The sequence below is a fragment of the Microcebus murinus genome, chromosome 6 (genome assembly GCF_040939455.1).
Source record: "Microcebus murinus isolate Inina chromosome 6, M.murinus_Inina_mat1.0, whole genome shotgun sequence".
NCBI classification, from domain to species: domain Eukaryota; kingdom Metazoa; phylum Chordata; class Mammalia; order Primates; family Cheirogaleidae; genus Microcebus; species Microcebus murinus.
Window position 1 is genome coordinate 61,596,627 of NC_134109.1, and position 17,163 is coordinate 61,613,789.

Genomic DNA, 17,163 nt, shown 5'->3' on the forward strand with positions numbered 1-17,163 from the left:
GATCCCAGGGCTTTTCACCAAATAAATAAAAGACCAACAAGCTTATGTAGTATCATTTTTCGGCAGATTGGATGGCAATATATTACTTGTGAGGCTAGGACAGTTTAAGACATCATCCTTACTCTAAACCCTGATGGGAGTTATGTTTGACTAGCTAAGTGTTTGAATACATAAATGCATTCAGCCTTTGGTATTTAAAGTGAGCATCATTAACTCAACATTTCAACTTAAACTTTGCTTAAACGATAAAGTTTCACCCAAGTGAAATCAATGGGAGGTGTGTGTGAATATATGAGGTTTCAGCTTGGCCCACTAAGGAATTTTGATGAAAATAGACAACCAAATTAAGAAATCATCAAAATAGAGCAATTATTGGTTGAAGAAAAGATAACACTAAAAAGTGCTTGCAGTTTTTCTACCTAAAGCCCAGTAATTATATATATGCAAAACATATATATTATATATATTTTTTATATATATACACACATATATATATTTTGGAGGGGGAGCATTTAAGAATCCATCTTTTGTATGCTTAATGTTCATTTCACACTAACATCTAAAAACACTAGACTGGTTCTTGAAATACCACCTTGTCTATGTTTGGAGTTCTATCAAATGATTTAATTTTCCTAGCTTCTTTAGCATATTGATTCTTTCCCCAAATATTCACTAAGTGTTCACTGTTCACATTATTTGCCTAGGGAAGTTTGTCTCTGGTTTTCAAAGGACACTAAAGGGAGTGGTAACAAAATCTTGCAAAAATATAATTGGAGTATTTTATCGAAGTAAAATACTAATAATAGATCAGAATTTCCCATCATCCTCTACTCTATGTGGCATGTAAACACAGGAGGGAGACATAACAGTGGCACCTAGCCCAATCATAATATCATTAAAGAATAAAATTTAGCTTTCCAGACATGAAATCTGATATGCACAGTTGCATGTAGAATCCCTTTCCACTCTAAACATATTAAAGTGTGGACACTAATTTACTATTTTGAATGAAAATTCATGAGCAACTTCCTCATGAGAAAAGCAGACTGCCTTTGCTATTAATAAATAAAAAGGAATATGGAGTTCTTTCCAGCAGTAATTTTCTCAAGTCTTATATATATATATACCCACACACGTGAAAATGTCTAAGAAAAATAAAATCAAGCCTACAACCTTGTTAATAACTAGCCCCGCTTTCTCATGGGTGTCCACAAACACCTGTTATTGAAATAAAAGGCATAAAGCACCAAGGTAACCCATAAAATTCTAATCATCAACATTAGCCATAAAATTAGAAATATCAACGTAGATTTCTGGGTGTATTTAGAGGATTCAGTTAGGCTGTCAGGAGGTCAAACTCTTGTCCAAATTTTCAGCTAATACTCTGGACTAAGTTCTATCTAAGGAACTAGATAACATTTTGAAGAATTTTAATATCAGCAATTAGGAGAGCAAACAGGGAACTGTATTTCAAAAGACAAAGCAAGAGATGATGCTGTTTTTAAAAAAGAGATAAACCTTCCTATGTTATCATCTGTGTTTTAAGAGGGGACTAGATCCAGACCTGCTACTGCATGCTGGTGTGGATTAGAGAAATAACTCTTTTATAAAAGGCCCACTGTACCCTAGGCCTCACTGGTTTTCCAAAATTTAATAGACAATAGATAAACAACCTGAAATAACTGTCACCCAATCCCTAACAAAAGCCTGGTAGCAGAATAAATATGGAAAGTTCTCTTAAGATGAATTTGTCTATATCCTCCATTGAGGCTGACCTTGCCCACAGAGTGCTGTGTTCAGAGTAGGTTTTAGTTACTTATAGAATTATTCTTACAGAATTATGCTTTGACATCACTTCTGCAGCCTACATCAAAAAATTGCCTTGGGAATTGGTTTCTCTTGTAGGGGAGTGGTATCACAGACATCTGTCTTTGCCTTAAAGAACTACAGGAGAAATTCCTCTCAGGACTCAACATCATAAGACGTTGTGCTTCACCTGATAAATTATTATTTTTAGTCTTAGCACACTATGAATTTCTAATGGATGAAATTTCATTATAATTTTTGGATGTGGAGAGCATAGAGGCAAATCTTAGCCCTTCTTGAGGACATTCCTAAAATATACATTTGTTTATTTTTTTTACAAATATTTTACTTTTGCCTAAATTATTTCAGTCAAACATTTATTCTATTTTATTGTCAACATTTTTAAAAGTTGGCTCCAATCCTTTGTAGAAGGAGATGGGGGAATGAGCATAGGAATAAATTTTAAAATAAAGAGTTAAGCTCTGGAGATCTAGAAGATGGTGGACGAATAACACCGCCAGACAGAGTGTCTCTGCAGAAAAGACAGATTCTAGCAGAAATTAGAGGAAAGAAGCAAGAAGACGAGCATACTGCGGGCGAGGGCCGGAAGGAGGGGTACCTGAGACCCTGGGAGACGCCAGGAGGGGAGGCTGCAGAGGAGAATTGGCAGCTGAGACCACCGGAGCAGCCCGGAGACCAGCAGCAAGGGTAGGTGGATTTGCTGTTTCCCCTCCCCTGCATTTGGGACTGCTGGTGGGCTCCCCAGCGGGTGGAGAGACCTGCGGACATCAGCCGAGAGACGGCCGCCGCCAGCCAGCAGTGAGCCTGTAGCAGACGTGGCACCAGGTTCCCAACTTCCTCCGGGCACCTCCGTGTGCACAGACCTGAGCCGCGCGGCAGGCGCCATATTGCCTCCTCCTCCCCTCCGCTGACCCTACCCGCGGCTGCCCAGAGAGACAATACAGCCACCAGCCGGAGGCACCTCCAGGGAACGGGACCTTCCCTTTTGGGACCCTACAGCTGACTCAGGGGAACTCAGACTGTGAGTTCCCTACCAGCCTGCCCTCCCAGGTGCTGCTGGCACGGTGTTCCCAGGAGAACGGTGCTGACTCAGAGGCTGGGAGACATAGACCCAGCTTGGGCTCCCTGTGGGTGAATTGGGACTGGAACTCCTCTCCCTGGTGGGGATACAGTTTGAACTCTGGGACCCGGAGGTCGGACCTGCAGACCAGATCCCCTGCACTGAGGGCTAGCATTGCCCGGGGCACAGAAGGGTTATACATGAACAGCCTACTGAGGTGTGTGTGCCTCCAGGGGCGGATCAGCATCCTAGAGGGCAACCCTCCTCCCAGGAGGAGGCTGTGCGCCCAACCCAGGTGGCGTTCCTGTGCAGGGAACCTCCCCGCCGGCATCACAGTCTGGGGAGGCTTGGTGGCTGGTGGTCTGGCCTGCTGGCAGAGGCCCAGGAGTAGCTGCAGAGTTGGGGAGGGTGGAAAGAAGCGAGGCCCGCTCCAGACTGCAGGTCTCAGACAGACCCACCCCCACACCCAGACTTTCTGGCTGAGCGGGACCATTCCAGCCCCGCCCTGAAAGCTTTCCATGGAAGCAGAGAACAGAACTTTGACCCCTGCTAACAGCCTGAGAGCAGGCTTACCCAACGCAGCTCCGCCCAGAACAAGAGCTGATAACAGGACACAAAATCAACAGCATAGCCTGTTCCTCCAAGCAAACTCCGCCTACTGACAGGGACGGCATCTTGCACAGCCTTTCCACGGCACCCACTGACTCAATATACAGGGAGTGGTCCAATTTCACCCACAGACACCACCTAACGCTTCAGAAACTAAACAAGGTGTGTGAATACCCAAACAATAACTTAAGGAAAGAAACAACAACTGATCGACATGGGAAGAAATCAGCGAAAGAACTCAGGAAATATGAAGAACCAAATGGAAAACACACCCCCAAAGAGGAGCACCAGCCCTCTACAAATGGACACCAACCAAAATCAGGCAACCAATATGACAGAAGAGGAATTTCGTATGTGGATCATAAGAACCCTCACCGAGCTGAAACAACAACTCAATAACCAACATAAAGAAACCACAAAAAGCCTCCAGGATATGGAAAAAGAAATAGACACAATGAGGAAAAGTGTAACCGAACTCCTGGAAATGAAGAATCGATTCAAGGAACTACAAAATACAGTGGAAAGTCTCAAGAACAGGGTAGATCAAACAGAAGAAAGAATCTCAGAGCTTGAAGATAACACCCTCCAATTAAATAAATCAGTCACAGAAATAGAGCAGAGAAACAAGAGAAAACAGAAAAGCCTACAAGAGCTGTGGGATTATGTGAAGAAACCTAATGTGAAGGTCATAGGGTTACCAGAAGGGGAAGAAGACAACACTCAAGGGTTAGACAAGCTGTTTGAAGATATAATAGAGGAAAATTTCCCAGGCCTTGCTCAAAATCTTGATATACAAGTTCAAGAAGCTCAGAGGACCCCTGGGAGATTCAACACAAACAGGAAGACGTCACGACATGCAGTCATCAGACTGACCAAAGTATCAACTAAAGAGGCCCTTCTAAGAGCTGTAAGACAAAAGAAGCAAGTAACATACAAGGGAAAGCCAATTCGAATAACATCAGACTTCTCTAATGAGACTTTACAAGCAAGGAGAGACTGGGGCCCCATTCTCACTCTTTTGAAACAAAACAATGCCCAGCCTAGAATATTATTCCCTGCAAAACTAAGCTTCGTATATGAAGGAGAAATCAAAACATTCTCAGACAAGCAAAGGCTCAGAGAATTCACCAAGACAAGACCAGCCCTACAAGAAGTACTTAAAACAGCGTTACGCATGGAACATCATAATAATAACCCACGAATATAAAAACAACCAAAACCCAAAGATATTAAAGGCCAGATATTACAATGGCTCAAGACAGAAATCATAGCAACCACATCCAACCCAATAGAATGATCCCGTAATCTACCTTACCTATCAGTTCTCTCAATAAATGTGAATGGCTTAAACTCTCCACTCAAGAGACATAGGCTGGCTGAATGGATAAGAAAATACAGGCCAAGTATATGCTGTCTTCAGGAAACACATCTAACCTGCAAGGATGCATATAGACTAAAAATAAAAGGGTGGAGATCAATATTCCAAGCAAATAGAAGCCAAAAGAAGGCTGGTGTGGCAGTTCTAATTTCACACGATTTAGTTTTTAAACCAACAAAAGTAGTGAAAGACAAAGAGGGTCATTATATAATGGTGAAGGGCACAGTCCAACAAGAAGAGATAACAATTTTATTTTTTTTTTATTTTTATTTTTTTTTTATTTTATTTTATTTTTTTTTTTGAGACAGAGTCTCACTTTGTTGTCCAGGCTAGAGTGAGTGCCGTGGCATCAGCCTAGCTCACAGCAACCTCAAACTCCTGGGCTTGAGTGATCCTTCTGCCTCAGCCTCCCGAGTAGCTGGGACTACAGGCATGCGCCACCATGCCCAGCTAATTTTTTTTTTTATATATATATCAGTTGGCCAATTAATTTCTTTCTATTTATAGTAGAGACGGGGTCTCGCTCTTGCTCAGGCTGGTTTTGAACTCCTGACCTTGAGCAATCCGCCCGCCTCGGCCTCCCAAGAGCTAGGATTACAGGCGTGAGCCACAGCGCCCGGCCTAACAATTTTAAATATATATGCACCCAACTTAAGTGCACCCAGATTCACAAAGCAAACCTTACTGGAGCTAAGCAAATGGATTAATAGCAACTCCATAATCGCCGGAGATTTCAACACCCCACTGACGGCACGAGACAGATCCTCCAAACAGAAAATTAATAAAGAAATAATGGACTTAAACAAAACTCTAGAACAATTGGGTCTGACAGACATCTACAGAACATTCTACCCAAAATCCACTGAATATACGTTCTTCTCATCAGCTCACGGGACATTCTCTAAGATTGACCATATCCTAGGACACAAAGAAAATCTCAAGAAATTTAAAAAAATAGAAATCATACCATGTACCTTCTCAGATCACAGTGGAATAAAACTAGAAATCAACCCTAACAGAAACTCACATTTCTACACAAAAACGTGGAAATTAAACAACCTCCTACTAAATGATTACTTCGTAAATGAAGAAATCAAGACGGAAATAAAAAACTTCTATGAAGAAAACGACAATGGAGAGACAAGTTATCAACTCCTCTGGGACACAGCTAAAGCAGTTCTGAGAGGAAAGTTTATCTCCATAAATGCCTATAACCAAAAGACAAGAAGATCACAAATAGACAATCTAATGAAATGACTCAAAGAGCTGGAAAAAGAAGAACAGACCAACCCCAAACCCAGCAGAAGAAGTGAAATCAACAAGATCAAATCAGAACTAAACGAAATTGAAAACAGGAAAGCTATTCAGGAGATTAATAAAACAAAAAGTTGGTTCTTTGAAAAAATAAACAAAATTGACACACCATTGGCTAAGCTAACGAAAAGCAGAAAAGAGAAATCTCTAATAAGCTCCATCAGGAATAAAAAAGGAGATATCACAACTGATCCCAAAGAGATACAAGATACAATTTATGAATACTACAAAAATCTTTATGCACACAAACTGGAAAATGTGGAGGAAATGGACAAATTTCTAGAAACACACAGCCTCTCTAGGCTCAACCAGGAAGAAATAGATTCCCTGAACAGACCAATCTCAACAGCTGAAATAGAAACAGCAATTAAAAATCTCCCTAAAAGGAAAAGTCCCGGTCCAGATGGCTTCACACCTGAATTTTACCATACTTACAAAGAAGAACTAGTACCTATCTTGCAGAAACTATTCCACAACATCGAGAAGAACGGAAACCTCCCCGACACCTTTTATGAAGCGAATATTACTCTGATACCAAAACCAGGAAAGGATGCAACAAAAAAAAGAAAACTACAGACCAATATCCCTAATGAATATAGATGCAAAAATTTTCAACAAAATCTTAGCTAACCGAATCCAGACACTTATCAAAAAAATAATCCACCACGACCAAGTGGGCTTCATCCCAGGGATGCAGGGATGGTTCAACATACGTAAATCTATAAATACAATTCACCACATAAACAGAAGCAAAAACAAAGACCACATGATTCTTTCAATAGATGCAGAAAAAGCTTTTGACAAAATTCAACACCCTTTCATGATACGAACACTTAAGAAAATAGGCATAGAAGGGACATACCTAAAAATGATACAAGCCATATATGACAGACCCATAGCCAACATCATACTGAATGGGGAAAGATTGAAATCATTCCCACTTAGAACTGGAACCAGACAAGGCTGCCCACTATCTCCACTTCTGTTCAACATAGTGCTGGAAGTCTTGGCTACAGCAATCAGACAGGAAAATGGAATCAAAGGTATCCAAATAGGGGCAGAAGAGATCAAACTTTCACTGTTTGCTGATGATATGATATTGTATCTAGAAAACCCCAAGGATTCAACCAAGAAACTCCTGGAACTGATCAATGAATTTAGTAAAGTCTCAGGATATAAAATCAATACACAGAAATCAGAGGCATTCATATACGCCAACAACAATCTAATTGAGAACCAAATCAAAGACTCAATTCCCTTCACAATAGCAACAAAGAAATTAAAGTACCTAGGAATATATTTAACCAAAGAGGTAAAAGACCTCTACAGGGAGAACTATGAAACACTGAGGAAGGAAATAGCAGAGGATGTAAACAGATGGAAATCCATACCATGCTCGTGGATCGGCAGACTCAATATCATCAAAATGTCTATACTACCCAAACTGATCTACAGATTCAATGCAATACCTATTAAAATCCCATCAGCATTCTTCACAGATATAGAAAAAATAATTTTACGCTTCGTATGGAACCAAAGAAGACCCCGAATATCAAGAGCAATTCTAGGCAACAAAAACAAAATGGGAGGCATTAATATGCCAGATATCAAACTATACTACAAAGCTGTAGTAATTAAAACAATATGGTATTGGCACAAAAACAGGAATATTGACCAGTGGAACAGATGTGAGAATCCTGATATAAAACCATCCTCATATAGCCATCTCATCTTTGACAAAGCAGACAAAAACATACGCTGGGGAAAAGAATCTCTCTTCAATAAATGGTGCTGGGAAAACTGGATAGCCACCTGTAGAAGGCTAAAACAGGACCCATACCTTTCACCTCTCACAAAAACCAACTCACGCTGGATAACAGACTTAAACCTAAGATATGAAACTATTAGAACTCTAGAGGAAAAAGTTGGAAACACTCTCCTAGACATCGGCCTGGGCAAAGAGTTTATGAAGAAGTCCCCAAAGGCAATCACAGCAGCAACAAAAATAAATAAATGGGACATGATCAAACTACAAAGCTTCTGCACAGCCAAACAAATAGTCATGAAAGTAAACAGACAACCTACAGAATGGGAGAAAATTTTTGCATCCTATGCATCCGGTAAGGGACTGATAACTAGAATATACTTAGAACTCATGAAAATCAGGAAGAAAAAATCAAATAACACCATTAAAAAGTGGGCAAAGGACTTGAACAGAAATTTTTCTAAAGAAGACAGAAGAATGGCCAACAAACATATGAAGAAATGCTCAACATCTCTAATCATCAGGGAAATGCAAATCAAAACCACAATGAGATATCACTTAACCCCAGTGAGAATGGCCTTTATCAAAAAATCTCCAAACAATAAATGCTGGCGTGGTTGCGGAGAGAGAGGAACACTCCTACACTGCTGGTGGGACTGCAAACTAGTTCAACCTCTGTGGAAAGCAATATGGAGATACCTTAAAGCGATACAAGTGAATCTACCATTTGATCCAGCAATCCCATTGCTGGGCATCTACCCAAATGATCCAATGACACTCTACAAAAAAGACACCTGCACTCGAATGTTTATAGCAGCACAATTCATAATTGCAAGGCTGTGGAAACAGCCCACGTGCCCATCAATCCAAGAATGGATTAATAAAATGTGGTATATGTATACCATGGAGTACTATTCAGCTCTAAGAAACAATGGTGATATAGGTGATATAACACATCTTATATTTTCCTGGTTAGAGCTGGAACCCATACTACTAAGTGAAGTATCCCAAGAATGGAAAAACAAGCACCATATATATTCTCCAGCAAACTGGTATTAACTGAGCAGCACCTAAGTGGACACATAGGTACTACAGTAATAGGGTATTGGGCAGGTGGGAGGGGGGAGGGGGCCGGGTATATACATACATAATGAGTGAGATGTGCACCATCTGGGGGATGGTCATGATGGAGACTCAGACTTTTGGGGGGGGGGAAATAGGCATTTATTGAAACCTTAAAATCTGTACCCCCATAATATGCTGAAATTAAAAAAAAATAAAATAAAAAAAATAAAAATGCAAAAAAATAAAAAAATAAAAAAAATAAACAGTTAAGCTCTACACACTAAAATGAGGTATATTAGATTTGTCTTAGGTGCCTTCTCATTGTCCATGTTAGCACGTCTCTCCCTCTTCAATGGGCCCCATCACCTTCCCAAAACTGTACAGAAATTGAGCATTGTTAACATGGAAGGGATATATATACACATACACATACACACACACACACACACATATATTTTTTATTAGTTGACTTTACTGTTACCTCTGAAATCATAGTTCCCAGAAAGTATACTTCTGCCTCTCTGGTTTGCCCTTTGTTGGCTCCTGGCATAGATGGCATTAGATCATTGAAGTGGAAGACTGTCTGAGTCTACAATTATTTTAATGTATTTGCACATTAAAGGGGTATAATATCATGACCCTAAATGAATACATTTCTAGTGGTGAAATTTTTTGTTTGTTTTAGTCCTGAAAGACCTATTTTAATAATCACATAGTAGTCAGAATATCAGTTATCCAGGAAGTAGCCAAGCACTTTTTTTTCTTTTTGATTTCATGCTGCATTGTTATCACAGCACCAGAGTATCAGGGATAGAGCAAAAAGGGCCTAAATTGAACACTTATCCACTGTTAAATTGAGACATGGAAAGAGTAAGGGAAAGAAAGTAGAAATATAGGATGGAAATAAGGTTTCTTTGGGTCATCTAGTGATTTAATCTATCTGTAAGAGTGTTATCAACATTGGCACATATAAGAAGAGTACACTTCATTTTATGGCTGGCATGTACCCAAAAGAAAACATTTTATATACATTGTTCCAAAAATACCTACTATGTGTGAATGTGTGTATGTGTGTGTGTGTGTGTGTGTGTGAGAGAGAGAGAGAGAGAGAGAGAGAGAGAATGAGAGAGAGACATAGAGAGATAGAGACACTATGAGTGATCATGAATGATCATCTAATTGCACAGAGATACTTTTATATCTAGTGAAAACCAGAAATATCACCCCATAGCAGTGAAATCCAGAGTGATTATATCCTTTCTCAGGTAGTTGAAGTAAGTCATTCAGGATATCTTACTACTTAGAGAAACAAATTTGGTCTTTGCTCAAGTGATATTTTAATTAGTGATTTATTTGTTTTTACTTATCAATATCACTTCTCATTGGAGATGTTTTATAAATATAAGAAGTATATAAATAAAATAGTTATAAAATATTAATATATTATATAAATCTGTATTATATAATATATAAATATATATATTAATATTTGTGTGTGTTTTCACACCAACCCAGACGGACTTCTTTTCCCAAAGGAAAATAAACTCATCTTTCCTGCCAAACTTTTGGTCTATTATCCTATCATAGTCTATTTAAAGTTCATTTCATTCAGCCTGTTTTGCTTAGGAATAACCTACATACACTGCTTGGACTGGGAAGGAAATTTACATGAAAGCCTTGTGTGATGAGGGGTGAATTACTCCCATATTCTTAGATACAAGGCATAAACCTCAACTACATCTCCATTTGTGGACATTGCCCAATTTCATCCACAGCCAAAGGAAGTCTGGCATGTGGCTGATGAGACTGAGCTATCTTCTAGAACTTCACCACAAGAGTGTAAGTCCCAAAGAACTCCCCTGGGAATCCCTCCTGATCCCAGGAAGCAGAGTCAAGAATCATCTCCATGCCCTTCTGCTTCATCAACATCAAATTGTTTATGATAAACCTCAACACACACAGATACCCATCCTTACCTAGTTATTGTCATTGTGACTGAAATCCTTACCCTCCCTGTATCCTTTTCTAATGGCTAAAATCTATGCGTCTTTTAAGACAGCTCACATGTTCCTTCATACCCTAAGCTTCCCTGACCCTTTTCAACCATACTGGATTAGGTAGCCTTCCTCAGTACCCCTAATACCTAATATCTTAAATTTGGCCCATTGTTTTAAAGGATGATTTAAGTTTCCTGTGTATCTCTTTCACTACACTGAGTACTGTGGAGATAAAATCTCATGTATCTTTTTCATTTCTAGCATCTTGTATCACTCCTTACAACATATTAGTTGCACAACAAATATTTCATTAACTGATTTTTCACATATCTATTACATTCCAAGGTATTTTAGATATTTTCTTTAATTATTATATTTCCTTTCTGCAAAAAAAAAAAAAATAACCATGAAGTAGACTGGAATAACTATTCCCATTTTATAGACTGAGATATTGCATCCTGGTGAGGTAAATCTCCCAATCAAGGTTGCACAACTGAAAAGTAGCAGAGTGCCAACTCGAATTTCATTCTTAATTTTTAATCTAGTATCCTCTCTCTCCTCATTTAGGAAATTAGACTAGAGTGAATGTATGACTATCCCTAAAGATAGGTATTATTTGTGTAGTTGGAAGCAATCTGAGCAGACCTAATATATTCTAATATCCAGGATCTAGAGGTTTTACCTATATAGATAAAGGACGTAATGGTCAACTGTAGTCTTTAATTCCTGTTAATCAAGATACCACCTGGAATTCTCAATAATGCAGTCTTTATTTTGTAAGCCTTGTATAATACAGCAGGAATATTCTAACTGAAATCAAAAGGTTTGGATTATCCATAGTTTTTTTTTTTTTTTTTTTTTTTTGAGACAGAGTCTCGCTTTGTTGTCCAGGCTAGAGTGAGTGCCGTGGCGTCAGCCTAGCTCACAGCAACCTCAAACTCCTGGGCTCGAGTGATCCTTCTGCCTCAGCCTCCCGGGTAGCTGGGACTACAGGCATGCGCCACCATGCCCGGCTAATTTTTTATATATATATCAGTTGGCCAATTAATTTTTTTCTATTTATACTAGAGACGGGGTCTCGCTCTTGCTCAGGCTGGTTTTGAACTCCTGACCTTGAGCAATCCGCCCGCCTCGGCCTCCCAAGAGCTAGGATTACAGGCGTGAGCCACAGCGCCCGGCCTGGATTATCCATAGTTTTTAAAGCATGCATTCCTAAAAGACAATGTTATGTTCACCTGACGGGGAGGGAATAGTCTATCACAAGGTAAGCTCCTAGCTCTCTCAGCCTCTGCCACCCCATAGTCACCACACTGTCCTTCCTGATGGTTGAGGAGCCCAAAACATTTCTGAGCTCCAGACCTGCTTCCTAGGCATTTCCCCTTGGATGTTCCCCAGATCATCAAAAGAATTATGTCCCAAATACTCAGCTTTCCACTCTCCTTCTCCTCACATTCCCCACCTCAGTGAATGACACATCCATTTGCCAGAGTGCACAAGCCTGACATATGAAAGTCTGTTCTTAAAACTCCTCTCCCTCAACAGCCGGCATCCACACTGTGACTAAGGTTTGTCAATTCAACTTCCTTCTTTCAGTTTCCATTGCTGCTGTCTTAGCTCAGGCCCTAACTATTTCTCACATAGATGACTGGAATAGCCTCTTAACTGAGCACTGTCTAGTCTTGCCCTAACCAATCTATTCTCCACACTATTACCAGAAAATTGTTGTAAACTGCTAACCTAGTCATGCTAGATACCCCTTTAGTGGTTTGATCTGTTTGCATGCACTGCCTCCTCTGTGAGAAACACCATTATTGTTAGTTCTGACCCTAGGCCATCATCCGTGACACTTTTAGAAGGTTTTCCTGATTTACATATACCTGCCATCCTTTGTGTCCCATAGCCTCCATGTCTCCAGTGTCTAGCACAGCCTGTACTTAATACGTGCTCAATAAATATTAAATGTTGACTGATGCCAAAGTCATCTGAATCCAAATATTCCTGTTTTCTTTCTCCTTCTTGACCCAATCACTGGGACATCAGAGTGGTTCTCTTTTTCTCACTCCCCTCATCCCATGGGTCACTGAGGTCACATGGGTCAATTCTTTCAGGCTTTAGTCTCCAATCCAGTCTCCACATTCTCCATTAATTCTAACCTAAAAATCTCCAATGCCCAAAGTGGTGTCTCTCAAACTTTAGCATCAGAATCACTTGGGAGGCTTGCTAAACAAAGACTGCTAGTCTCCACCCCCAGACTATCCAATTCAGTAGGCCTGGAGTGGGACCCAGAAATGACATTTCTAACAAATTCCTAAGAGATGCTGATGCTGCTGGTCCAGAGACCATATTTCAAGCAGTGGTTCTCAATGAGAGATGAGCATTAGAATATAATCATTATCATCCACTTCTGTCTACTGAATCAATATTTTCAGTAGAGTAGGGCAGGCAGGCATTTTTCTGCTTAAAAGCTTTATCAGGTGATTCTGATGCACTATCCTGGTTAAGAACCATGAATTCAACAATTAACTCCAGGATCTGGACTTCAGCTTCTTCCAAAGCCTTTTTTTCACACCTCCTCCAACTTTTTACTCTGCTCTCCAGTCCTGTGAGAACAGCAGGCATTTAACATTCTAGACCTTAGCTTCCTATCTCTTAGGCCCAGATCAATTTTAGTTACGCAGTTATAAATCCATTCATTCATTGAGCAACTAGCACGTGCCAGGCACTGCACCAGATGCAGGGGAGAGTGCAGTGAATATGACAGATGCAGCCCTACTTCATGGAACCCATCCTGTTTGCTCTAAGTTCCCCTAGCATTCTGTTTCCCCTGCCTTCTCACTGCACAGGTCAGTATTGGCTTAATGCCATATTCTCTCACTAGACAATAAATTCAATGAAGGCAAGGGCTGTGTTCTGTCTTTGTGGGTGCTCAATAAATGTTTTTCAGATTAAATGGAAAAGCTCTTCCCCAACCTAGCCTCCTTCAAATATCATCTCCAGAGCCCTCTCTCTCTGCTGGTTTTCCTGACGTACTCCAATTTCACTTGACACAATCAGAGTTGAGCTCTGATTTCAATGAGTTCTGCCCTCTTCCTTACCCAGATTTCTATTAATAACTCAGCACTTGAAATCCTTTATTCCATGTTATTTACAGAGATCGGACTCCTCCTACCAAACTGCGAGCTTCTCATGTGTAGGGACAATTTCATTTTCACCTTTTTAATCTCTTTGCTTGATACAGAGCCTGACATATAGAAGGTACTTAAAGGTATTTGTTAAATTAATGAATGAGTTAATTTTGTTCTGATTTAAACCTGCTTTGCAATGTTATGCCCAAACTTCCTTGTGGTTTTAATAAAATCTTCTTAAGACTCTCCCTTTCTCCATCGTAGGAAGATACCCTAATTCAAATTTCATACAGTATGGAATATGCACAACAGGATTTAGGTAGATAAAGTATATCAAGAGTCTGGATGAAATCTTACAAGAGAAGGCAACTCTATGGACCCAGGGTCCTGAGTTGAAATCTTAGCTCCATCTTAAAGCTTCTATCCCAGACAAATGAGTCACCAGCCTTTTTGCTTCCTAGTTCTCTCATTTGTTCACTGAATAAAATACTTTATTTTTAATCTATGCTAAATTTTGGCAGCAAGTATGATGCTAGTTAATGAATTAAATAGCATCTTTGAAATTCATTAGAAAAATTTAATCAGACAAGCTCTCAATAGAAAGAGGTATCTAAAAAAGAGACGGTTACACTTTACAAAATACATAGAATGTAAATGTTCTTGACAAACTATGCCCAGAGCATCATGCCATGTACATACCCCCCAATGAATATTTATTGGATGACAAAAACAAGTCAATTAATAAGTGCTTTCACTTAAATTGAAAAGCATTGACTTCTGCTACTGCTGATAATCACCAGAGACTCATACATTGTAGGTCCCTCCAGGAGCCATGGTTCCATTTTGAGATGCTGAGGACAGTGCCAAGTGTTTCCCACAGGTAAGCAAACTCTCTTACTAGAGCTCATACAGCTTCACATACATTCAGGGAGATCCTCTCACCACACATATTTATGACTGCTAATGACACAATTCATCATTGTATATAAGCTGTGAGATATCATCTTGATGCACACCTTTTCATCAAGCCAGAGAGGTTGTAAATTCATTTCTAAAAGATATTTTGGTCATATAAACTTTTCAGAAATTCAAGGTCACCATTCTATGTAGGAGCTGAGTCTTCCGTGGAGTAGATTTATTCATTTTTCAACTACATTAGTACGTATAATCTTCTTAGCATGCATGTAGGCATGAGGAAGAAATCAAAATATATGAAATGTATCACCAACTTAGTTTTCTCTTTAGTATATTGGATATCTGCATATGGAATGCAGACCCTTGAAAGCCCACACTAGTCCCACAATTACTTATTGAAAACAATGCTCATTCTATGTAACAAAAGGAACGGTTAATGAAGTTTACATATCATTGGTACAGATAATTTTACAAAGCTATGTTCCTTAAGGCTTCAGAATTAAGAATTTAACTGTGGGAACAGAGAGTTTTAGGGGCAGGACATCCCAGATAACCTCACCCACATGCATTTCTCAAACAATGCTTTTCTGTATGTAAACAGAAAATAGAAAGGAGTATATGGTTTTTGTCCTTAGTATTAAATAGCTGGCTTTCCTTCAGTGCACTCTTAAATTTCTGCACAATGCACAGCCTTCAGCACCCCAGGGAGCATAAACAAAGGATATCAGGCAAGTTCACCTACTCCCACTTCACAGAACAATGCTTGTTGTTAACTAAGCAATTCCCAGGGCAGATTTATGATTTGTGGAGTCCAGAGTAAGTACTCAGGTTGGGCTCTTGGAATCTGAGGTCAGAAGCACGTGGTGCCGCTCAATCCCCAGGGCTTTTAAAAAACATGAAAATGTGACCTAAAGTTTGTGGTTGTATATACACCAGAGACTATTTAGGCATTTAGAGAAATTAAAGCATATTAAGGCCTCAAAACAGTCTATTGTTCATGCTTCAAGATTTAACCTTTTCTTTCTTGCTTGCTGCTATGTTTTTCTTCTATTGAATAAATGTCTACTAAATCAAATAAGATGAATTGACTATATATAAATATGTCTTATGTATAAAAAAATACTGATAGAGCAACAAATTATATAAATAGATAAATCTAAAAATTCGAAAAATCTTTTCTCCTTTCTAAAACAGAATTATGACTCTGATACTTTTCCTGTATTCTTAGAACCCTGGGTTTTTATAAGAAAACAGAATGTATAATCTGTGTACTTAATTTATCCCAAACCTTTATATGAGGATTATACATCCAGGCAGAACTATAAGCACTTTAAAAGATAAAGGCAAATAAGTACATGAAAAGGCTTCTTTCCTTCTACCATTTCAAGGAATATTTTGGCTAGAGTTACACCCTTTAGGTTTATATAATGCTATTAACATGTAATATTACTTTGGAGAATGGTTTCTCCCCCTTGTTGTCTGGTTCAAGAATAAAAGTGAAATAGGTTACTGTTTCCATTTTTATGAGTATGATTATTATCAAGTTATTAAAACTATGAAATAATTAAATTTCATCACTACTCCTTTACTATTTAATAATCACCTATTAAATATTAAAACTGATCCAGATAAGATAAAAAATATAGAGACAATGTTTGCATAATTTTAAAGTCATTTGAAAATATCTGAATATATGACTTAACTATTCAATAGTATGGGTAGTTAGTAGAATACAAATGCAGCCATATGTCTGAGGCTGAATGAAATTGTTGATGGGTCACTGAAGGTGTTGGATCCCTTCATATACCACAGATAATTCAAGTGCTAGTCTATTATATCAATTGACTTTATGTGAACCTAAGAAGTTAGCCTATGATCTCTAAACAATTATTAATTTCCTATGTTACTCAGGAAAATTATGTTCTACCAAGTTTCCAATGAGATTCCAGTGTTTAAAATTCCTTAAATAGACTTTAATATAAATTGTGAAGTTTAAAGGGGGAAAATATAAAGAAAAAAATAATTTATGAAGAAGAAAGATCAATACTAGAGATACAATGTAGTCACAAAACACTCACGAAATCATAAGGCTATATTTAAAAACATAA

At 38.9% G+C, this 17,163-nt stretch overlaps 1 protein-coding gene across 2 annotated transcripts in view; it reads right to left on the reverse strand.

Annotated features, from left to right (window-relative positions):
- The window catches only part of AKAP6 (A-kinase anchoring protein 6), a 465,422-nt gene that overhangs the window by 142,899 nt on the left and 305,360 nt on the right, over positions 1 to 17,163 (reverse strand). The gene's annotated exons all lie outside the window — the stretch shown is intronic.